We start from the raw sequence: 24,797 nt of genomic DNA, 5'->3' as shown, positions 1-24,797 counted from the left end.
TATAGGAGCTGAAGGAAACAACCCAAACTAAGGATGCAATGATAGAGGAGATGAAGTCCACAATAGAGGGGATGGACTATAGCCACCAAAAGGAACTGCAAGAGCTAACAGAGGAGGTAGCAGAAGCCACACACAAGGTCACAGTATTTATGATTAGGCTTGAGGAGGCAGAGAACCATATCAGTGATCTTGAGGACACTAAAGCAGACTTAAGCAAGCAAGAAAGATATTCAGAAAGGAAAATTAAAGAAACAGAAGATTGCCTGAGATCAATGACAGATGCTAGGAAGAGGAATAATCTTTGAATAATCTGTCTACTGAGCACAGCACAACACACAAGTTGACAGCCAAAACAGCAAAGGAATTTCTTGAAGAAAACATTCCCACACTAATAAGGGAGAACCAGGCACTCATACAGGAAGCAGAAAGGATGCCAGCTGAATTAGACCCCAAGAACACCAGGTCAAGATATAAAATAGTAAAAATATCCAACTTAGAGGAAAAAGAGAAAAATTTAAAAGCAGCAAGAGAAAGAAAGATAGTCACATACAAAGGAGCACAGGTAAGAATATGCTCCGACCTATCAGCAGATACCATGAAGAGGAGGAGAGGATGGAGCAACATCTTCCAAAAGCTGAAAGAAAAAAAATGCCCCCACCCCCAGAATCCTGTACCCTGTCAAATTATCTTTTAAGATAGATGGTGACATAAGAGTCTTCCAGGACAAGGAAAAACTCAAAGAATATGCTGCAAGACAACCGAAACTTCGGAAGACACTGGGTGCTTCACTATAGCCAGAGGATCAACCTCCAGCAAGAACAAACAGAGGACCACCATATAGCCCATCTCCATCTAGAAGCCAACTTACCAGAAACAAATACCAGGACATCAGGGACTCAGATGGAAAAGAAGAGAAGATATAAACCCTTCACTCAAAGACAGAACACTGATATGAAGTGAGATAGGCAAAAGGCCAAAACTAAAACAGGGTATGACAGCTATGAATACACAGATAATAACTCTGGAATACAATGCACTCAATTTGTACATTAGAAGAAAAAGGCTTGAGGACTGGCTCAGAAAACATAATCCATCAATCTGTTTCCTGAAAGACACACATCTGAAACGCACCAAGAATATGCTAAGAATAAAGGGTTGGCAGAAAGTTTACCAATCAAATTTTAACTCCAAAAAGGCAGGGGTAGCTATCTTAATCTTCGACAAAAAGCACCTGAAGATCCAAACCATAAAAAAGAGTCAAAGAGAGACACTACATAATGCTCAAAGGTTCAGTAAACCAAGAAGCACTTAGCATATTGAATATTTCTGCTTCTAAAAATGGTGTGGCGAATTTCGTCAAACTATTTAAAAGTTGAAAAAAATAAATCATGGAGTCAACAATCATAGTAGGTGATCTTAACACTTTGCTATCAGAGAAAGAGAGATCACTGGGAAAGAAGCTCAGCAGAGAGGCCATAGAGCTAAAAGTGATATTGGGCAACAGTGCCTGATAGACATTTATAGAGCTTTCCATCCAAATGCAAAGTATTTCACATTATTCTCAAGTCCACATAGATCTTTTGTAAGAATAGACCCCATGCTGGGACACAAGTCCAGCCTGAGTAAATCCAAACACATATTATCCAAACATCTTTCTCAGATCACCATTCCATACAGCTGGAGATTAATCAGAGGATGCCAAGAAAAGCAAGGGCAACCAATTGGAGGATGAAAAATGATCTCCTGCGATATTATTGGGTACAGGCCCAAATTAGAGAGGATATTAGGACGTTTCTATAAACTAACAAGAACAATAATACAATGTATAAAAACTTATGGGACACTGCGAAGGCAGTTATCAGAGGTAGCTTGATATCATTAAATGCATATATGAAAAAAGAAGAGAGGTCTATGACAGGTACGCTAACACAAAACTTCTAAAAAATAGAACAGAGTCAGCAGAACAATCCCTCCAATATCAAGAGAAAAGAAATCATTAAAATCAGGGAAGAGTTAAACCAGTGAAAGACAAGAGAACAATTCAAAAGATAAATGCAGCTAAAAGATTGTTCTATAAAGAATTAACAAAATTGACAGTTTTCTGGCAAAGCTTACCAAGGATAGAAAGAAGCAAACATCAATAACCTGGATAAGGGAAGAAACAGGCAATAATAACAGACCCCAATCAGATTAAAAGTATAATCACAGAGTACTATGAAGGTCTGTATTCTAATGAATTCAGAAACATGGAAGACATGGATAAATTTTTGGAAAAACAGCCTCTCCCTAGATTATCTCAGACAGAGATCAGGAACCTCAACAAACTCATGATGAAGAAGAAATAGAGAGGGTAATCAAAAACTTAACAACAAAACAGCCCCAGGGCCAGATGGCTTCACAGCTTAATTCTACCAAGCATTCAGGGAAGAGTTGACACTGATCCCCCACAAAGTTTTCTATAACATAGAAGAGGATGGCAAACTCCCAAACTCATTTTATGAAGCCAGCATTACTTTGATACCCGAACAGGGCAAAGACCCCACAGGTATAGAGAATTACAGACCAATATCTGCAATGAACATAGACACAAAAATCCTTAAAAATATTGGCCAATAAAATACAAAATTATATGAAACATATTATCCTCCATGACCGTTAGGATTCATCCCAGGGATGCAAGGATGGTTTAACTTCTGAAAATCCATCAATATCATATACCACATGGAGAAGAAAAAGGATAAAAACCATATGACAATATCCATAGATGCAGAAAAAGCTTTTGACAACATCCAACACCCATTCCTAATCAAGACACTTATGAAGATAGGATTAGAAGGTAAGTTCCTCAAGCTGATACAAGGTATCTATGAAAGAACAATGGCCAACATCATAGTCAATGAAGCAAAGACAAGAACAATCCCACTGAAAAAGGGTACAAGACAAGGATACCCACTGCCCCCACTTCTATTCAATATCATTTTGGAGGTTCTGGCTAACAACATAAGGCAGGGGAAGGACATCAAAGGTATCCAAATATGAGAGGAGGAGGTAAAACTATCACTATTTGTACATGACATGATCCTGTACATTGAAAACTCCAAAAGCTCCACAGCTGGAGTACTTACAGCAATAGAGGAATATGGAAACGTGGCGGGATGCAAGAGCAATAAACAGAAGTCAGTAGGTTTTCTATACATATCAGAGAGGACCATGGAAGAGGGGATTAAGAAGGAAGTGCCCTTCACAGTAGCTAAGAACAAACTGAAATATGTAGGAATATATTTAATAAGACATATTAAAGACCTATACCAGGAAAACTAAAAACCCTACTACAAGAAACCAAAAGTGACCTCCAGAAATGGAAGGTTTAACATAGTAAAGATGACAATCCTACCTAAAGCACTTACAAGTTCAATGATATACCAATTCAAATACCATCAGCCATCTTCAAAGAATTGGAAAAACTGATCACCAATCTCATAATGAGAGGGAAGAAACCCAGAATTAGCAGAAAATTCCTCAAGAAGAAGGACACAGTTGGAGGACTCGCCTTACCCGATTTTAATGTTTATTATACAGCTACAGTGGTCAAAACAGCGTGGTACTAGCACAACGACAGACACTCAGACCGATGAAAAGGAATAGAAAGCCCAAGAATAAAACCATCAGCATATAGACAACTGATCTTCGACAAGGGTCCCCAAACCATCAAGTGGGAAGCGAATGCCTTTTATGACAAGTGAAGCTGGAAACAATGGATATCCACATGTAGAAAGATGAAACAAGATGCTTTCCTCACGCCATGCACAAGAATAAACTCAAGGTGGATCACACACCTAGAAGTTAAACCCCAAACACTCAGGACCATCAAGGAGGGAATTGGGACTAACCTCAGAGCACCGGCCCAGGGAACTCGTAGGCTCACTGCAATAGGGAAGGGTATACACATAGGTGAACTAGAAATCGACAAATGGGATTTAATAAGAATAAAGCACCTGTGCACCTTGAAAGACTTCACCAAGAGGGTGACAAGACAACCCACAGACTGGGAGAGGATTTTTAGCAATGACACATTGGACAAACAGCTCATTACTAAAATCTACAACATCATCATGAACTGCAAAAATAGGAAAACAGTTAGCCCCCTAAGGAAGTGGGCAAAAGAACTGAAAAGAATTTTCACTAGGGAGGAGACCCATATGGCCAATAAGCATATGAGAAAGTGCTCCAGGTCATGAGGCAAAAGAGAAATGAAAACCAAAACAACCATGAGATACCACCACACCCCTGAGGCTAGCCCAGATCAGTAAATCAGAGAGCAACAAGTGTTGGAGGGGCTGTGGTGAAGTAGGAACCTTCCTCCACTGCTGGTGGTCGTGTATATTTTTACAGTCACTGTGGAAAGCAATCTGGCAATACTTAAAGAAAATGGAAATTGATCCACCTTATGACCCAGTCATCCCTCTATTAGGCATATAGGTGGAAGCAACAAATAAAACACGACCAGTCATCTGTGCTCCAAAGTTCACAATCACAATTCACAATCACAAAGACTTGGAAACAGCCTTAGTTTCCATCGATAGATGAGTGGATTAGTAAACTCTGGCATATTCACACAGTGGAGTACTATGCAGCACTGAAAAGCACAGACGATCACATGAAACACGTCATTTTGTGGGAAGAGCTGGAAGGAATCATGTTAAGTGAGGTAAGCCAAACTCAAAAGGACAGGTATACCATAAGTCCCCTGAGGTAAGTACAATCAGCATGCCAGGAATAGAAGAATAAACACCTATCTCACAATAAACGAGTAGATGCATAGATAGTTGGAGGGAGAGAAGGTTAGGGAAGTACATGAGAGTCCAACATAAAGAAGGGGTAGGGGGACAAGTGGAGGGAGAAGCGGGATGGGAGAAAATGAGTTGATGGCACAGGGGGAACAGGGCACTAACCCACCCGGGGGAGAGTATTGGTTGTGTCCCCATTGAACTGGAACATGCATACAGACCCCACCATGACACGCCAATCCAGGAGGGCAACGTAATGCGCAGAAGAATCCACAAAGAGACTGGACCATATGTCAGCCCTAACCATAATTAGCCCGGCCCCACCATTGAAGGGAGTGCCACAGAAAATGAAAATAGATCGTCTCATGTGGGGAAGAAACTGACCTACCACACCACACCCAGAAGGAAGCTGAAGCAAAGGAAGGAGGAAGAATGGAGCAGAGCACACCTGTGCCCACCAAGCGCAGAGGACAATAGCCTGGTTTGCAGTGCCCAATTTACAGAGATGACCATATAGCCGGCCCCACAGTGAGATGCAACATCCTACACTGACCCATGGCCCTACATGGGACAGCACTGGAGACACAATGTGGGATGTGCAACTGAGCTGCCCCACCACACTGAGGCAAAACACTGGGGCATGCATTGGAGTGGCATGGGAAGTAGAGCAAGGAGGCTCTTTTTAAAGGATGGACTTTGGGGCCAGGACATGGCACCCCATCTGACTCGTCCAGAAAACACTCCCAAAGGTCAACAAACAGACCTTGAACTACTAACAGGATATTTTTTCTTTTTTTCTGTTGCTTTGTTTTGTTTATTCTTCTTTTCTCTTCTTTTAAATTTTGTATGTCAGTGACTTTTTTATTTGTTAGCTTGTTGTTGTTGCTGCCGCCATCGCCATGTTCGTATGTGCCACTTTGGTGCTGTCTAAGCCATCCCCAATTTGATGCACATATTAATATATCTGCAGTTCCACCTAGATAAGATAGGCTGGACCAACACTATGAGAAGAAAATAACAGGACCAATGGTCCTGGAGGGACATGAGAGTGTGGGAGGTGGGGGAAGGGAGGAGGTGTGGGCCAACACAGGGACAAGGGAACAATGAGTGATTCAAAACCAGTGCTAGGGAGGGGATAGGAAGACTGGTAGGGAGTGAAGAAGGACAAAGTAACTGAGAGGAATTACTGAAACCAGAATGAAGGCTGAACTTGGTAGTGGGACAGGAGGAAAGTGTAAGGAAATAGAGGAAAGCAGTAAGGCACACATAGAAGCCTAAATACAGACATGTACATATGTAAATGTATTTATGATTATGGGGGAAATAGACCTATGTGCATATATTTATATGTTTAGTAGTAGGATAGCAGGTGGACATTGGGCCTCCTCACATCATTCCATTAATAAAAGAGCACCTTGCTCCATTAAATGATCATTTCATGACACCCACCTTCCCAACATGATCGCCAAAGGCAGACGTGTGCATAAGCAAACGTAGTGAAGGAAGCTGATGGTGCCTGGTTATCAAAAGATAAAGCTTCTGGCTCTTAAAGACTTGAAGGCAAACAAGCGGCCATCTAGTTTGGAAACAGCAAAGCCCACAGAGAAGAAGCACACAAGCCTGTGTGAACACGAGGTGTTGAAGGGATCAGGTAGCAGACACCAAAGAACAAAAACCATCATTGTGTGATCACCTTCCCCACATAAACGCTGAACACGAATGTGTGCATAAGTAAATGTGGTGAAGAAAGCTGATGGTGCCCGGCTATGGGGAGATATAGCATCTGGGGTCTTAAGGGCTTGAAAATAAACAAGCAGCCATCTAGCCCAGAAGCAACAAAGCCCACGTAGAAGCAGCAAACCAACATGTGTGATCATGAAGGGGCGAGGGGTACCAGATTTCAAGCACCCTGGGGGGGGGGGTGGCAGGCAGAGGAAATCATATCATCGTGAATGAGGGGAGCACATGATGGGGACCCAATGCCCATTTGTAGACAACTGGACATCCCTTGCAGAGGGGTAGTGGCGAGGAGATGAGTCACTCAGGGTTCAGTGTAGCAACAATGAAACTCACAACCTTCCTCTAGTTCTTAAATGCTTCCTCCCCCCAACTATCATGATCCCAATTCTTCCTTGCAAGTCTGGTTAGAGCAGAGGATGCACAGTGGTGTAGATGGGAACGGGAAACACAGGGACTCTTTTACAGATGGACACCTCAGGACCAGCGGTGAGAGTGGCGATACTGGGAGGAAAGGGGGCGTAGAAAGGGGCAACCGATCACAAGCATCTACATATAACCTGCTTTCTGAGGGATGGGCATCAGAAAGGTGGGTGAAGGGGGACGGAAAAAAGGAAAATGAATAGCTGATTACAGGAACCCAAGCGGAAAGTGAACTTTGAGAATGATGAGGGTAACAAATGTTTAAGTGTCCTTTACACAATTGATGTATGTATGGATTGTGATAAGAGGTTTATGAACCCCAAAAAATGATTTAAAAAAAGAAGGAAACAAACACAAGAAACTCCACTTTAGAGAAGAAATAAACTGTGACATTAGGGCCCAGCCAAGAAGTTGGACCATTGCCGAGGACCAAGAGCTGATCCAAGAAGCCACCGCAAAAGTGTGGGGAACCCTGTTAAGACTTGATTGAACCTGACCGATGCCCAAAAGCCAGCCAAATCACCTAAAGTGTGGAGAAACCCAATAAGACTTGACTGGGACAGTGAAGACGTCAAAGAGCCAGCCAAGCTGTCCATTTAAACCTGGGTAGAGACATTGACTTTTGGCGAGCTAGGAACCAAGGCCATCAACTCCTGCTCTCTCCAACTCCACCTATGGTAAGTACACCGATGAAGGCAATGCTTATTGGAACTATGATGCTGGAAAAATAATATGTGTGAAGAGTGTTTTTATTATGCCCCTATGCTCATATTTGCTTCAATACTTTATCCTTAGTAGTTTGAGTTATTTTTAGATTGTTTGATGTGTGTTTGCAGTGAATAAACCGAGCATTTGAAAATGTCTACAAAAACAAAACAAAACAAAATTCTGACTCAGCAGTCTTCTAGAACAGAGTGAAATTGTTCCTTAAGTCTTTCTAAGATGTAAATCATTATGGGAGCAGACAGCCTCATCTTCCTCCTTCAGAGTGGCTGGTGGATTTGAACAGCTGACCTGGAGATTAGTGATCTAATGCATAATGTATTGTGCCATCAAAGCTCCAAATGGTGCTGTAGATATGCATTATACTTATAAAGGAATTATTATAGGCTTACTCATCAGGAATAACTGGTATTAAAAGTAACCATTTTTAACCTGCCAGGATGGTTATTCCATATAATTCAACCTAGTAAAATTTATACACAACATGCAGAATTCAGCTTAGAGAAAACACTAACCATAGTAATAGTAATTACATTGTTTATTATTTATTAAACTCTTTTTATGGCACTGGATTAAATGATCCACATGTTTTATCTCAACATATCTGAATTAAAAATCCATGAAGTAGAAAAAAAATACAGTTGCTTGGGTCAGGCACACCAGATTAACACCCTTGTTTTTCCAACACTTTCAAGAGGTCTGTCTACAAGATCTACCCAATGCAATGGATATTGACTCTGCTTCTATGAGCATCCTCATGGATTGTGGATCCAAGCAAGAGAAAATCCTCGACAACTCTAATCTTTTCTCCATATATCATGGTATTACCTTGTGGACCAGTTGCAATGATTTTAGCCTTCATTTTAAGTTTAATCTATACTGAAGGCTGCAGTTCTTGATCTTCATCAGCAAGTGCTTCAAGTCCTCACTTCTAGCAAGTCAGTTTGTGTCATCCACTTATTGCAGGTGGACACGAAGCCTTCCTCCAATTCTAATGCTGCCTTCTTCTTCATAGAAGCCAGATCCTCTGATTATTTGCTCAGCATAGAGACTAGATAAGTATGATGAGAGGATGCAATACTGATGGACATCTTCCCTGGGTTACACCATGCAGTGTGCCTTGTTCTGTTAAAATAATGGTCCTCAGATCCATGTCCACACTACACATGAGCACAATGCCTGTTCTGGGTTTCTCCTTCTCAAGGCTATTCATACCTTGTTATGATCCACACAGTCAAATGCTTTTCAATAGTTGATACGCACAAATAAACATCTTTCTGGTATTCTCTTTCAGCCAAGTCCACCTGGCATCAGCAATGAAGTCCCTTGTTCTATGGTCTTGTTTGAATTGATCTTTGGGCAGCTCCCCATTCATATACTGCTACAACTACTGCTGAGTGAGCTTAAGCAAAATTTCACTGGAAGTTTGAATTTCTCCTTGAGTCTTTTCAATTTAAGATACACTGAGCATATTTTTCCTGTTTGGTTTTCTAACTCTAGACCTTTGCACGTTGTATGATAAATGTATGTCTAGATATCTGCCATTTGCTGACATAGTAAGGAAATCTATCAATTCTAAAAGCAACATTATAGAATGGCCTTATTATATATATTTTTACTTGTAGTCCAGAGGATATTATAGGACTTTTATAAATTGAGGTAGTTACTTGATTAGTGTTTTCATGAATTTAACAGCCATCCATTGAGTTACCCCCAAACAGCAAACATTATCGTAGGTCTAGGAGGCCAGGTTAACGCGGTGATGAAAGTACTCCACAATAGTCAACATTTCCTTAGTTTTAACCAATTAGCCACCCTTTTTGAAAAAGATGTGGCTGTCTGCCTCTGTAAAGATTTACAACCTTGAAGATACTTGAAGGCCAGATACTCTGTCTTATAGGGCCACACTGCATAAGAAGGACTTTAGAACAGTGGGAACAGGGGACAATTCTTGGTCTGAAGATACAAGAATGAAGCAAACATGATCTTCCTCCTCAACAGTGGGAAAGTCAGTGAGAAAAACCACGAGCGTGTGTTTTGAGTTATTTATTTTTCCCTGGTCCTCAATTTTTCTCAGGTAATATTTAATATGATTTATGAGCTCATACAACAAAAGCATACATTTAAAGGGTAGAAAAATATGTAAAGGAAACACGGGTGTGGAAAAAGTAGATACAAGTATGATAAGACTTGTCTATTGCACAGTTCTCGGTGTACATACAATTTCTTACCTTTTTTTGTGGTTAAGATCAAGCTTCATGGTACCAAGTTCAAACAAGAATTTCTCATTAGAGACATCATAAAGAACACATTTTATGATGTAATGTATAATATGCTAAGCAATATAAAATATGCAATAAATAGTTTCATGAAGATATATTTTGTATAAAATCACTCAACATAGCACCAAAGTGTAATTAAACAAAACCAGAGGAACCAACATCTTAATATGCTACTGAATTAAAATTGCTTTTCTGCACACCTCAAATGAAATTTCTTTTGTTGACACTGTCATAATCAGTTGAAGAGCTGTCTGAGATGCAAGGCAAGCTGTTGAAAAATAAAATAAATCTGTTGTACTCTGTAGCCAATTATCTTGGTGGATTTTCTAGAGCTGTGTAATGAACTCAAAAGAGAGACATCCATTGAAAGCGGAATGGAATGGGGACTGCCGTCTATAATACCCAATGTACGTTGTCTTGTTCTGTCAACACCCCTCTTTGTTCTCACCAACTTACTTTTAAAGCATTGATTTTATCTGTTTTATATATTGCAGTTATTTTCTATATGGGGTCTCTTTTGAAGAAAGCATTTTACTGTCGATTAAAAAAAAAAACAAGCGAACACTCTGGAAAGGGAGGCTGCAGCACTTCCAGCCATGCAGTCTCCTTGGCGGCATGCTCTTGCGGGGATGTCCTTTTCTGGAGTACCCTCACTGGAGTCAGCCTTCGTGCCCAGAGACTAGTACTCTGATAGAGACAGTTGCCATTGAATAGATTCTCCTCATGGAAACACATTTCCGAGTAGAACTACATACTGAGATAGCCCCACTCCACCTACTTAACCTTGTGGAATTCTGAAAATCGACAGCCTGTCCAGTGAAACTACCCTTAGGTTTTAAAAGATATTGCCACAGGATATTGAAACACATCCTCATATAGTGTCTATAATTAACTTGATTTCCTGCTCTTTCCCTCCTAATAACGTATTTCTTTTGAGCTGTTTCCTCCTGGGAAAGTATCTCACCACAGCAAACAAGAATGGATTGTAAGTATATTTATTTGGTCCATCAAACCTATGAAGAAAGCAACGTCACACTATACAATTGTCCCTAGGACAAAAGAATTGAATACAACTTATTGCTGTTGAGACAATTCCAATTCACAGCCCCACGAGGACAGAGAAGAGCTGCCTCTGCTTCATAGAGTATACCAGGCTGTCACATTTACGGATGTTGAAGGCTATATATATAGAGAGGTTTAGGACCTTCAACCTTTCAGGAAGCAGCTGAGATAATGATCATTGACCAGACCTCTTCTACCCCCGACTAAGGAGCCTAAATAATGGATGGAGAGCTGCTAGAGATGTTCATAATGGAACATCTTCATAATGGCAGCTTTGAGGAACACTTGAAAGGGATCATCTAGGATGAATACAATTTGGATTTGAGCCTGTGACACTCAGTATTAGTAACTTCACTAATTTAATTTGAGAGTCAGAAACTTCTTAGCATTCTATTGCCTACCATTAATTATTGTGTAGGAGAAAAATGACACTTTCTTCTCTTGTAAAGATTTACAGCCTTGGAAACCCACAGGGGCAGTTCTACTATGTCCATTAGTTCACTGTGAATTGGAATTGACCAACGGCTGTTGAGTTTCGAGTAAGTATTGTGCAGTCTGATACCAACAAAAGACAAAAGCACTTTGCATCTAATGGCTTAATCTTGGCACATTATAGTTTTATTGGATGAAATCATATTTCTGATGATCCTCTTATACCGCATCATTAGCGAATCCTCTAAAGCTGAATAATAAGAGTATCCCTTAGTTGAGTCATACATCTGAAATGTTATTTCATACCTTATTCTTTATCATTAAATTCCAAGAAGGTGAGATAAAAATGACAAAATAATAATAATGATAATAATAAGCCCTATTAATTCAATAAGGGCACACCCATTTTAAAATGTTGTTTTAATACCTCTCAGCCCTCTAGTCTCTTACTTCATCCCCTTCCCTTATGTGGGGTGACCTTCAAAGTTTGTTCCATTTGGTATAATTGTCTGTCTTCTTTCTTTCTTTCTTTTTTTCTTTCTTTCTTTTCCTTGTAACAGAAATCCAAAAGGAGAAGAGAAATCAAAGGAATAGGATTGTGATAAACTAATAGAGGGGTTGATTGGTAGTTTAAACTGTTGAATCCAAAACTGATTATTTGAAATATAAACACCTACTTAATTTGCAGTTTAAAAATTCTTTTAAAAATTGTTTCAAAGGTAAACTCTAGTCCATTTACATTTTTAAGAAGATTTCAGAGATTTAGTTCTTCTTAGATATTAAATGACAATAGCATATACACACAGGCTTAGAAAAAATAATTTATAAGGAATCTTCTGGTTGATGACATCAATATAAGTAAATAAACTTTAAGCTGAATTCTGTACAAACGAGTACTTAATAAACAATATGCTTACACACAGCACCCAAAAGTGTGGAAGTTCATTATGCAATACCCAGACTTCATTAAAATATAGAAGAATTTTAAGGAGACCTTAATGACATACATAACAGCATTTATAAAAAAGAGCATGTCCATAAAACACTGTTCTTTAAAATAAGATAAAAACATTTTGTGTAGGACGTGGCCTTTGATGGGTTAAGGCAAACTCACCTTTTCATCAAGGACAGCTGAATCTATTTTGACAGCACCATGCAATCGGTTAGCCCTCCTGAGTAAGTAACATTGCTCATGTAGCCTTTCCTCCCAACAGACTATTTTTAAAATGATCAAACTGTGTCATATTATTTGTAATGCTATTAAGAATAATATCTAAGGTACTTAAACTAATTATGCCTATTTTGTAAGATTAATTATCATTAATAATTTAACATATTTTATCATTTAAGTCAGTATCCGTTCTGATCTTTAACTTTAGAGAGCACACTGTATATGTACCACATAATTAGGGCTTATGTATCACATAATTAAGGCTAAATACTAGGAAATCAGACTAATGAGACCAAATCAAACTGAATTATTTAAGCTTTTTTTCTTTAATTTTAGAGGTAGAATATTTAGTAATTAAACACTGATTTCGTTTTCTTGAACTTGCATGTGTCTCATTTGTTTTTTTAGGTCCTTGTACATTCCTTGCCTTCCCAGCGTTTCCCTGAGAAGTAAAAGAATTCCATGCTTGCTACAACGGGGTGCAAAATCATAAACAGGGAGTTATATATAGTCTTCTCTCTTCTCCTCTTTTTTTCCTTATTCTTAAGAGAGTTTTTTTTAAAGCCTGATTACGAACTCTATGAAGAAAATGTTTAGAAAAAGGGAAATTGACTTTTCTCATCACTCCATTCATTTTTTCTATAATTTATTGAATGGTAATTACCCATGTCCACAGTGTGCCAAGCTCTGTTGCACTTGTGATACTGCACACTTGGTAAGATTGCTAGAAACTAAGATATCAGGAAAAGCAAGAAGAGTAAAAGCGTCTCTTCATGGAACTGGTGGCTGGATTGGGAATACGTGAATTCTACCAGGTGCTTTATGATAGAAGTGTACAATCATAGAAATTAATGAAGGGAACTTAACTGTAATAAGGAATCAGAGAAGATGTCAATGGAAGGTTATAATTAAACTAGGTATACTAAGGGATCCGCTATAAGGAAGTGTATGTCTCTTAGAGTGGGAAGCAACTGGCTAAAGCTGTGTTCATGGTTAAGTCATCCACACACAGGAAAGGTGAGGGAAGGAAAAACCTTGACCTGGTCCAGGAACAGCGGCACTTTGGATGTAACTGGAATGTAGCATGAAATGACGTTGGAGAAGTTAGGAAAATAATCTTGTGAGAACAGATCAGACATTGAGGTCCCATGTCGCATTAAAGGAATCTCAGGGCATAGTGGGCTATGAGTGGGGCTGAGGTCAACCATTTGACTCCGCTAGCTAACAGCTCTGGAGACGGAGAGGGCTATCTATACCATTAAGGGCTAGTTGCCCGGAGACCCTCCAGAGCAGCTCTCCTCGGTTCTGGAGGGTCTTTATGAGTCAGCATTGACTCCATGCAGGTTGTGGTGGACAGCCAGTTAAGTGCTGTATGTATATAATTATTGAACCTAATTTTTGATTCCAAGCACTCTCTTATGTATGCTGACTCCTAGGACCCAAAACATTACTTACTTTAAAAGCATATTATTCACTTTAATAATAATGTCTTTGAATTGATCTACTTCCCTCTGTGTATATTTTTAATCTTTTTTTTTGCGGGGGAGGGTGTCTCACAAATCTGATGACAATCCATCATTCCATTGCATTAAGCACACATGTACATACGTTGCCATCAACATTTCCAAACCATTTTCTTTCTACTTGAGCCCTTGATATTAGCTTCCCTCAGTGTATTTTGAAATCAGCACCTTTTAGAAAATAAATCATTTGTCTGCACACAACTAGGGTTACAATGTGTTAAATATGGTGTATGAATCAAACAATGTAAAACTGGCGAGGACCCAATTCTCAGTAAAACATTTTAAAAAGAATAAAAAAGAAAGGAAAAGGCCCAAGCGAAGCATGAAATCGAGCATCAGATGTTCCGAATGGACCTGTGCCAGCACTTCTACTCTGTCCCCACAGTAGTGCAGCCAGGAGCCGGTGGCAACCAAGTCCCCTGGTCGCCACATGTGATCACTGCTTTATTTTGCACCTTTGCAGTATTGATAATGAAAGATAGTACAAACTCTTCCTTGAAGAATACATTCACGCCTTAAGCATTTTACTCATTCACTTCATCTCCAAATGGAAACTCAATTCCTCCCTGAGAATGCACTGTTTCGAATTACAAAGTCCAGACAGTGTTCTGCTACCTCACACACTCCCAATCCAGGCCCAAGAGAGCTGGGCCCCGCAGCAAGAGGAGTCTGCCTTTTGGATGGAAATGAAAGCATGCAGGCAGCTTAGGAGGCAGTTCCTGGAGACCATTGCTGAGATTCAGAAAGAAGACTGCAGGAATGGGAATAAGGGAAAGAAAGAAAAAATAAAGAAATGAAAACCAGCATGGCTTGGGAGATGTTTCTACGTAGGAGAGGTTGCGACATTGCTGACACAGCCAGGGGAGGGTGGGCTCTGTGAAGTTTCTGCTTTTGCCACCTGAGGGTGAGGAATGAGGATAAAGTGCAAATTTGGGAGACAAAATAGTTTCAAGGTTTTAGTATCTTATTTATTTTGTGCTCCCAATAGTTTGAACATTCACCTATCTAATGCTTTCAAAAGTATGCAAACATACAAACAAGTTGTCTAGACCAGTTGAACTTGGAACTTCAACAGGTGTACCTATTAGCTAATGCCTGACATCTGTTCTGTGGCCGTCTGGCAGTATTCCTAGCTGGGAAAGGACGATGATTGGCAGAGGCAGCCTTTACTTCTAGTCCATTTAGGTGTACGCTGTGGTAGCTACTCAGCTTCCTCTGAGCGCTCTCTGCTCCATTTCTGCTGGTGTTTTCCCACTTAGTCAAGAAGTATAAAGGAACTTCTTTTCCCAGGACAGTGAGGAACTTTTATATGAGACGAGACACATACGCCACTACCTAAGCAAACCCTGAACCAGACATACTACTAGATGAAGCAGAAAATACTAAAACGAGCAAAGGAGGCTTCGTTTCTCTTAACGATCGGTGCAGACCTGAATCCGAATTGGCGTGCTCTTTTCACTCCATCCATTTATCACTGAAGAAATTGCTAATTAATTATAGCAAACATCTTCCTGACATAGTACTGACTCTTTCTGGTGGTCTCAAAACTGACCATTGCTTGAAATAGTTTTTCTTTGAAACCAGGGCAAGGATATAAGACAACCGTTACCACAATATTTATCTTGGGTAGCACAAAATGACATACCCAATTTGGACCGGGGACAAATGTAATAATACTTTACAAATGAATCTCTTTTTTTCCCCAAAGTAGATTTGGAAGAAATTATGAATAGAAAAGATCGTAAGCCTCAGTCAAGGAAATAGAATCTGCCATTCATCACAGAAACAAATAGAACAGTAGCGACCTAATTCTCCATGATGTCCCTTGATCGAGCCAACCTATTTCACTCATTTTATTACACAGGCCCTTCAAATGTTTAGATATATCCCACCACTTGCCAATTCATGTTTATGAGCCTGTTCTTTGGGGTTATTCAGCATTGACTTCCTCTTCAATAGTTATTACTGTCCAAATGGGAATCATATAGGCCACTTCCCTTTCCAGTGACCAACCAAATACAGTTTCCCTTAATTGGCCATGCTCAATTCTCTTCCATATGTAGAAAGGAATGTTAACTACTGAGGAAAAGTGGACCTTTGGACAGTTTATGTTTGCATGTAACTATGAATGAAGATACGGTGTTTGCTCCATTTTAAAATCCCACTGTGTGTCACAATAAAAGTATCTAACAAAATCGACAGCCTCGTGGTACACTTCTTTCTGAAAGTATAGTTTCTGCTGATCAGGTAACACAAGAAGAAGGTCAGGCCCCAGAGTAGGTCCACCTGCCTGGTAATTAGGACAAGCTACGAAATTTCAGACCTACCCACTCAATAGACATTGCTCCCCCGGGACAGATGCTCTTATGCGAGTCAGTCCCCACACAGAGTTCCTAGGTACCTGCAACGTAGTTCTGATTCATATGAACAGCATGAAATACTGCACATGCTGCTTCGTCCCCATAATTGCCCCTATGTGTGAGTCCATTTCTGAAGCCACTGTGTCAATCCACGTCACTAAAAGCCTCCCTCGTTTCCCCTAACCTTCTACGTTCGTGAGCGTGAGGCTTTCCTTCCGGGACGAGGCTCCTTGCTGTATGTGGGACAAAGTCTTGGCCTCCGCACTTCTAAGGATTATTTATCTCCCCCTTCTTCCAACACAGATGTGTCCATTCTCCTGGCAGGCCTTGCTTTACTCAACATCCTTAGTGCACGCCATGATTCATGTGCGTAAATCATTCTCCAGGTTTCCTTATCCAATGTCCAGGCTCTTACCATGCCCAAGCACCTTCTCTTGAAAAGTAACATCTTCGCTCTTCAATCCTTTAAAAAGGTCTTTTGCCACAAATGTGCCCTGACATAACATGATGTTCAGTCTTTGGGCTGTTGCTTTGATAGGCACTGGTCACGAATGCAATAAAAAGAACTTCTGGACATCCATCTTCCTCCACTGAGCACAATGTTGGTCCTTGTTCCAGTTATGAGGATTTTTGTTTTCTGTAATTGATAGTGATGATTGTACTCATTAATCTTCATCAGTGCTTCCATGTCATTTGTTTTTAACAGGCAAGTTTAGATGTCATCTCTATACAGAGCTGTTCCCATAAAGTCATATATATATATTGAAAATTATCTCATCATCGATTGGTAAAATAATGCCTGCCTTTGCTGCCACGTTCATGGTCCTCTAATGCAATGACAACAAAGGAAAGAAGAAGCCTGGGAGTCTCTGGCCGGATTCAAGCACTACGATTCTTTAATCTTAACCTCCGTTTTGTCAGATAAGTTTAATTGCCTTGGATTTATTCATAAAAATGTGAGGATGGGCATGGTTAAATATTTGAACAAAGTCACATATTAATAGGTGCTAGAGTCTAAAATTTATGTCAAATTTTATGCACTCCAGTGTTCATATTTTGTACCATTCACCACACTGTATCCAATTCAACTCCTTTAGTTTTTAGATCGTAAGATTGAATCCACACGTTTTATAGATAAAACACTACTACACTTATTTGCTAAGTCACTTAATCAAGGTCATACACATTTGTGTTAGAACTAACACCCGCACCTAGATTCATGATCGCCCTCTCAACGCTCTCTAATATCATATTTAACCGCAACATGACAATCATCAGTATGATTATTGCTATTACTAATTAAAATCCTACTTCTAGTTAGCAACAGAACTTCTATGGGACTACCCCATGGTTCCCTGTAGTCACATTATTGAATGCTTCCGTGAATAGCGGCATATTTAGCGTAGACTGGGCACTGGTTCAGTGAGAGGATAGTATTGTTAGGATGGAAGCTTTGGAAGCCATTACTTTTCAGTATCTCAAGACTGAACATTTTTCAAGAGTAATTCTGTTACTAAGGAAGGACAAACTGGCCTGTTTGATCCTGTCACTTCTCTAAGCTTTGCTGGGATTAGGCTTATTTCTAAGCCAAATAGCTAGAATACACTCCTTTAACTCTCTTGATAAAATGCTGGTGCTTTCTTTGCAGATGATTTTGTTTCATCTTTTACTATAAGGGAAGATGGGAACTATATCAGATTTTCAAGAGGTTGGCATCTTTATGATTGGAGCAGTGATTTAGTTTAAGTTACATTGTGATATCATCACCCCGAAATATATGGAACATATAGAAACTATGTGAAAAGAGGGACATTCCGCATATGTACTTTGTACAGTCGGCTTAGTGCATATTCACCTAACCTTCCTCACATACTGCTATGCAAACATTTCACTGAATTGATTTTTTTTTTCAAACCGGGCTCTAATCCAACATTGAAGTTCCATAGGAAAATGGAAATGCCAGTGCGAATTTCTATTTTTAAGTTAACTATCCACTAAGCTAAGTTAAAACTGGAAAAAACACACACACAAGACATACGGGTGATGTTCACAATGGCTGTTACCTTAGAGCACCATTTGCAGATCAGACAAAAAGAGTAATTTAGAATCCATTAATTGAAGAATTTTCAGAGGAACCTGAGCTCAAATTATGCCAATCTGTTACTGTTCCAAAATAAACGCATCAGGTGGCATTTGAATGCAGGTGGTTAACTGTTTTATCAGTGCAGATATGTAAGCTATTAGAAATATAATTAGAAAAATGAAATTAAACACACTTAATGTAGATTCTAATTCTAACGGCACTGTCCTTAGCACTATTCCATTTCTATTGAAATTTATAAAATGTGCTTGAATTGCAGAGGTTTATTTTTGAGTGATAGCTGAACTTAGATAATTAAGTTGTTAACCGTGAACTTCAGTGGTCAACATAGTTATATATCTTTGTCTTGTGCTCACTCCTCCTTCTTGTTTCCACAGATCTCTGGGGAGTCAGATGAATGGCACTTGACTCTACCCAGCTACACAGTCGACTGATTAGACATAGCCCTGTACCACAGGTACACTCAATTATATCCCTTTTGGAGAGTCAAGCATTTCCTGAAGCTAAAAGTGTTGAATCTGTTGATTTCACACATTTTATACTAGGAGAAAGCTGTGATCAAACATATTTAAACCCTCAATTTTATTTCATAACATGCTTCCTCCTTCTGTTTCACACAGAAGGTAAGAATTTTATTGAGGGGAAAAAAAGGATAAATCAATTTGCTTCCAAATAATTAAGTCATTAAGAACTGGACAATGACTTCATCATTAGTAATTAAGTCATCTATGTGCGATAAAAGTGACATTAGGTTTAAGGCACAACGTGGTGTCCATCATGATTCAACCCTATATTTAATTTTTTAAATGTCAAATACAACAAATTCAGTGAGAAGGTAATGCCAAAACAATCATATTTGCTGTCATTATCCTCATTATAGAAAAGCACTTAGTAAGCACGATTCTTTCTATGCTGTGTAGCAGTGACACTGCTCAATGCTGGAGACAACGCTAAGCATCACGCAACAATTGAAAATACACCGTATTTATTATAAAGCCTCAATGCAGTCTTTTTCTAAATATTTCTTTTATAAGTTGCATGATCCTTATATTTCTTTATCATCTATGTTCCTAAATGATCAAGGGTAAAAGGATATTCATCTACCTAATTGTTTACTTAACTGAGACAGTCACACGTAGTTATTTTAAAAGACATGCCAGTGTCTAAAGATCTAAGCTTCCCTGCTCTTAAAACTTAAAGCTAAACTATCCTTGTACAAAAGGCAAATATTGTATAGCTGCACTAATATTACATACCTAGAACAAGCAAAGTATAGATTAGCAGTGGTTACCAGAGGCAAGTGTGACAGGGAAAGGGGCAGTCGCGCTATTAGCATATTGTTTTTGTCTATGAAAATGGAAAGTTTGGCAGTGGATATTGATGGTTGCGCAACATGATAAATGCAATTGGCTTTATTGAATAGTACATACCAAAATAATTGAATTGGGAGATGTGATGTGTTTTATATTTTTACAACAATTAAAAAGCACTGAAATACAGCTTCTATCGTTAGACATCTGGTAAATTTTCTTCTGTAAATCTTAATGTCCTTAGTTTTGCAAACACTCAAAGAATCTCTTGAATATGCTGAGATTTATCTGTTTTAATAAATGCCAAAATAATGTTTTTTGTGAGATGTAAAACACCAGGAAATAATCAGTAAGTTTTAAACATCAAAAATTCCTGTGCATGAGCATTCTTCCTGACCAAAAGGATTGTTAGGGCTTTCAATTCTTGAACTTTATCACAGGCTAACCACTAAGCATTTTATGTCTATTTTGACTTTAATGAAGGTGGATATGATTTCTGAACAAGTTCAGGGAAGTACTTCTTTCAAGCAGGGGAACTGCTTGAATTAATTAAGCTAATTAGGCTAATGAATAATTAAGGTAATTTTTTACTCTTTTTCTTGCAGTTCAATCTCTCTTCATCTGTTAGTTAGAAGTCTTAAATGGTGGTGTTAAAATTCTTAAATACAATCACAAATAATGCTTCTGTTTAACACTCTGCTTCAAAATAGAGACCTTTTCTTTTTCTCTTGTATAGCTTAAAGAATTGGCCACTTCTCAAATATTAAGTATCTTTCTAATTAAGAAATGCCAATATCATAAATTAAAAATTAATTGAGACTAGATAAGGTATTTAGACATAAATAATAAATACTTTTAAGAATCACTCACTTCAAATATATAATAGGCTCATGAGCATCTGCCATTCATATCCATTTCATAAGATCCCTCAACTTCCAACAGTTGTGTATCACTATCATCTTTAATAGCTTAGGAACTGAAGACTTGAAGACATTCAGAGACTTGACCAAGGTCCTATGAGTAAAATAGAGTGAAGCTTCTTTCTGCCCAGTTTCAAATTTATTATTAAACCATTTTATTACTTGACTTATTTTTGAAATACAAAGTGATAATGCTTCTGACTCTAGTCTGTTTCTATACTCTTCACATTTCAAATGAGTCAACTGGTATGAAATGGAAAATTTGTGGGGAAAAGACACTTAGTCAAGTGGTAATTTGTGAGGTGTTAAGTTGCCTTCTAGTCTCCTATCCCCTTGAGCAGATTGGCAGTAGTCATCCAAGAAGCCATTTTAATTTAGATGTAAAGTCACAACATTGGATTTCTGAGACTAGAGTTATTTTGGCATTCAATTCTAAGATCACAGGTCTAATTTTGTCAGTCAGTCATCTAACTTAAACTAACCTCTGTCATCCCCCTCACCACTAAGGGGCAATACAACAGCACACATGTCACTGTAATTAGCGTGCAGCCGCAATTTTCATTAGACCAATGATCTCCAATAAGATTTTCCCAAGGGCTGCATTTAGTTATATGTAATAGTTAGGCGGGCCACACACATATTAGCATATAATTTGCAAATGATTTGCATGTGCATTTAAGTATTGCATCTTATTTCTCCAAATATTTCAAGTAAAAAGCCAATTACTGTAGCTTTGAATGCTATGATTTTGTTTCTCTGCACTATCCATCACTTATGATCTGGAGGCTCATGACAGAACAGCTAAGCAGGAAACTAGGATAAGCTAGGGAGAGGAATAGTAAGTAGAGATGGCTAGGGTCAGTAGAAATCGTTGGGTGGGGGAGGGGGTGGGCACCGAGGATAACTGCCGAGAGTACATTGCATTACACAACGTGTCTGCTTTACTAGGGTGAAAGAATAGATGCACACCAGGTGGACCTTAAAAGAAACACCTTTCTAGTTACTGCTGATATCTTGTAGCGCATCGTTTTTTCAAACCTCATTACAGGCTAAATGGCAAATTATCTGTTATCACTTGGGAAATTTCAGTTACCTCTTAATTCTAATAGTGTAGTCACTTAACAACTTTAACTGAGTTTTCTTCAGAACCTAATTACTCTCTGTTTGGAACACTAATTTTAACTGGGGATGCCCTTTTCCCTGTTGGTATTTTGTTCACATGGACCTGACCCCACAATTGGAGACCAGGCCCTCTTCCACTTAGGGCTTCCTGATATATTATTATGAGGAGGTTTCAAAACGTTCACAGGGTAATGAATTATTTTTAATTCCATTTTTTCCACGGACTTTTTGAAGTTCTACATACATAAAGAAAAGTCACAGAGATACAATTAGAAGAAGATAGGAATTGGCACACATATAGACAATTATAGACATAGATTCACCAACATATTAAAAATATATACAATATTGTCCTTATATTTAGGAAGAGAAATGATCTCTTTCTACTTTTCTCCATCTTCCTAAATCCAAAATAAAAAATGAATCCATTGTCATGGAGTAAATTTCAACTCATGGGGGCCCCATAGGACCGAATAGAACAACCTCAATAGGGTTTCTAAAGCTTTAACCACGTCACATATTTCTCTCCTGGAACATATGACTGGTGGGTTCAGACACAAGTCTTGTGATCAGCATCCAAACATTTAACCATCACACCACCAGGGATCCCATTTGCCTCTGATTCAAAATCGGTCTGCCTTTATCTGGATAAGTGTCATATTGCTTGCTGATGAGATAAATAGATGTAGATAGATGATAGATAGATAGATAGATAGATAGATAGATAGATAGATAGATAGATAGACAGACAGATGAGAGAGATAAATGAATATAGATTAAAGAAATATAACTACTGTTAAATCCAGTACTGTCTTTTATAATGTTCACCAGGATTTCATTTAGCCTTTCATAGGATTGAAAGAAGTATGTGAAGACAGAAAAGAAGAATTCCCTGGCTTATTATGAACTCTTATGAACTTATAGATAAAGGCAGAAATCAATGGCATACCTTCCTTCAATTCTCAGTAAGTGAGTTGCTGAGACAATACAGCTTTTGTGTGATGGGGCAGCACTTGAACCCATCTCTGTATAATTCCCTATTCTGTCTTTCAAACTTATAGTTTATGTTTGCACCTATGTCTATAACAAATAGGCAGAAACTTCTGTGTAGTCAGCAAACTAGAGAAATTATCAATCTCTTAGTTTTGCAGTTCAATGTTCACAAAGAGCTCATTAAACTCATAAATTTTCCAAAGACTCACATTCACTGAACAGTCTGCAGAATGATTAAATGGAGAGGGTACCATCTTCCCGGTCTCCTTCTGCTCAACCCATTCCTTTGGCATTAGGATTTGTGTACAAATATATCACTTCCTCTAACCTCGAAGGGTCTTAAATACAAAGGGTCATATTTAATTCAACACTGTGGTCATTTTTACCCCTGTATCAACTCGAGTAAGAAACCTTGTAAAATACTTACCTGGCAGGGGAGATACCATGATCACGAAGGTGGTTTTCCCAGGGCAAGGCTTATCCATTGCACTCCGGATGTGCTGACCCCTGCGATTTCCCCAAATGTGGGAAACTCGACTGCATAATTTGTGGTAGTGGGGGACTGCGTTTGCGCTCTCCCCTAAAAAAAAAAAAAAAGAAACCTTGTAAATAGCTCATACCCAAAATATATTTAATTAATATTTGGTAAATAATTTTATTAAAACAATTAGTGCCTATACACATGCATACACACACATATATATACATATATGCAGCTGACTAATGAGTATACAGCATAAGTAGTACTCTTGAAATGTATTTTAAATTAAACAGATATGGGTAGACTAGTTTCTCAATGAACTCTATTTCTATTGGTCATATTGTTTCATAAATATGTAATTGATCACAAGGGAAATCAATCTAGAGCACCATCAATCATGTCTATTGGGGAAAAACAAAACACCTCTCAAGTAATACATGTACAGCTTATTCTGTCTCTGATCGACAGAAATCAGTAATTCAGGATTCCAAAATTAGTCATTTTATAAATACAAAGACTTTCAAAGATTAGAGTGTAAGTTTAAAAAATGTGAGAACACTCGATAACTGCAATTGAAATCATGTAAATACTATGAGAATGGAGCATGCTGTCTAAATCCAAAGGGTGTCTGCCTTTTTATATTAGGTTGAGAATTGTCCTTATTGACAGTTTTCATAAAGAATGAATTATTGGAACCAACTGAAAGCAAATTGGAACCCAAATAACTCGATCAAAGCTAACCACTACATTGTTTTATAAAACTCCCAATTTTCCCATTCAAATTTACCAATATCTTCTTCTTGCAGAGTACTGTGCAAGCTGCATACTTTGATAAGGTAATGTGTGTTTCTAGGTAGATGTGCCTGAACAGTTAAACCTTATAAGGTAACACTGTAGCGAAGACAGAGAGACAGAGCAAGAGGGAAACTGAGTCAGTGGGATCTATGTGCATACAGAGAGGTCCAGCATATCTATAAGATATCTATCTACTGAATAGAATTTTTCATATCAAAAGCTCAAATTTCTGTGCTTATGATTCATTGTATGTTTGCTCTAGCAAACATGGGTTTAACAATATTATGTTTTAGCATTCTCAGTGCTAAGCAAATGTATAATCATAGCACTAAGTCCAAAATTTTTCTTTTAGAAGTCAAGCCAAAACTAGAAAGTTATATGAAAACTCTAAGAGACGAAAGCTTCTTAAAATGGAACCACAGAAAAAACTATGTCTATAGACAAAGTCAAAACCAAGGACCATTTTCAATATTTATGTGGTATTTGCTGTACATACATCCCTAAGAATATATAATGTTCGACTCATTTTCAGTACAATAAAGATCAAGCATTAGTTGCCTGTGAGAATTTTTTGA

General features: G+C 38.5%; 1 non-coding gene across 1 annotated transcript; it reads left to right on the top strand.

The window, feature by feature from the left end:
- The first annotated feature begins 23,365 nt into the window (after nucleotides 1-23,365).
- On the top strand, nucleotides 23,366-23,529 carry LOC142425048 (U1 spliceosomal RNA). The gene has a single exon (XR_012779437.1). It is a non-coding gene; the product is annotated as a U1 spliceosomal RNA (small nuclear RNA).
- The last annotated feature ends 1,268 nt before the right edge of the window (nucleotides 23,530-24,797 follow it).

This window comes from Tenrec ecaudatus, chromosome 13 (assembly GCF_050624435.1).
Source record: "Tenrec ecaudatus isolate mTenEca1 chromosome 13, mTenEca1.hap1, whole genome shotgun sequence".
NCBI lineage: Eukaryota > Metazoa > Chordata > Mammalia > Afrosoricida > Tenrecidae > Tenrec > Tenrec ecaudatus.
This window is presented reverse-complemented; position numbering and strand designations above follow the sequence as displayed.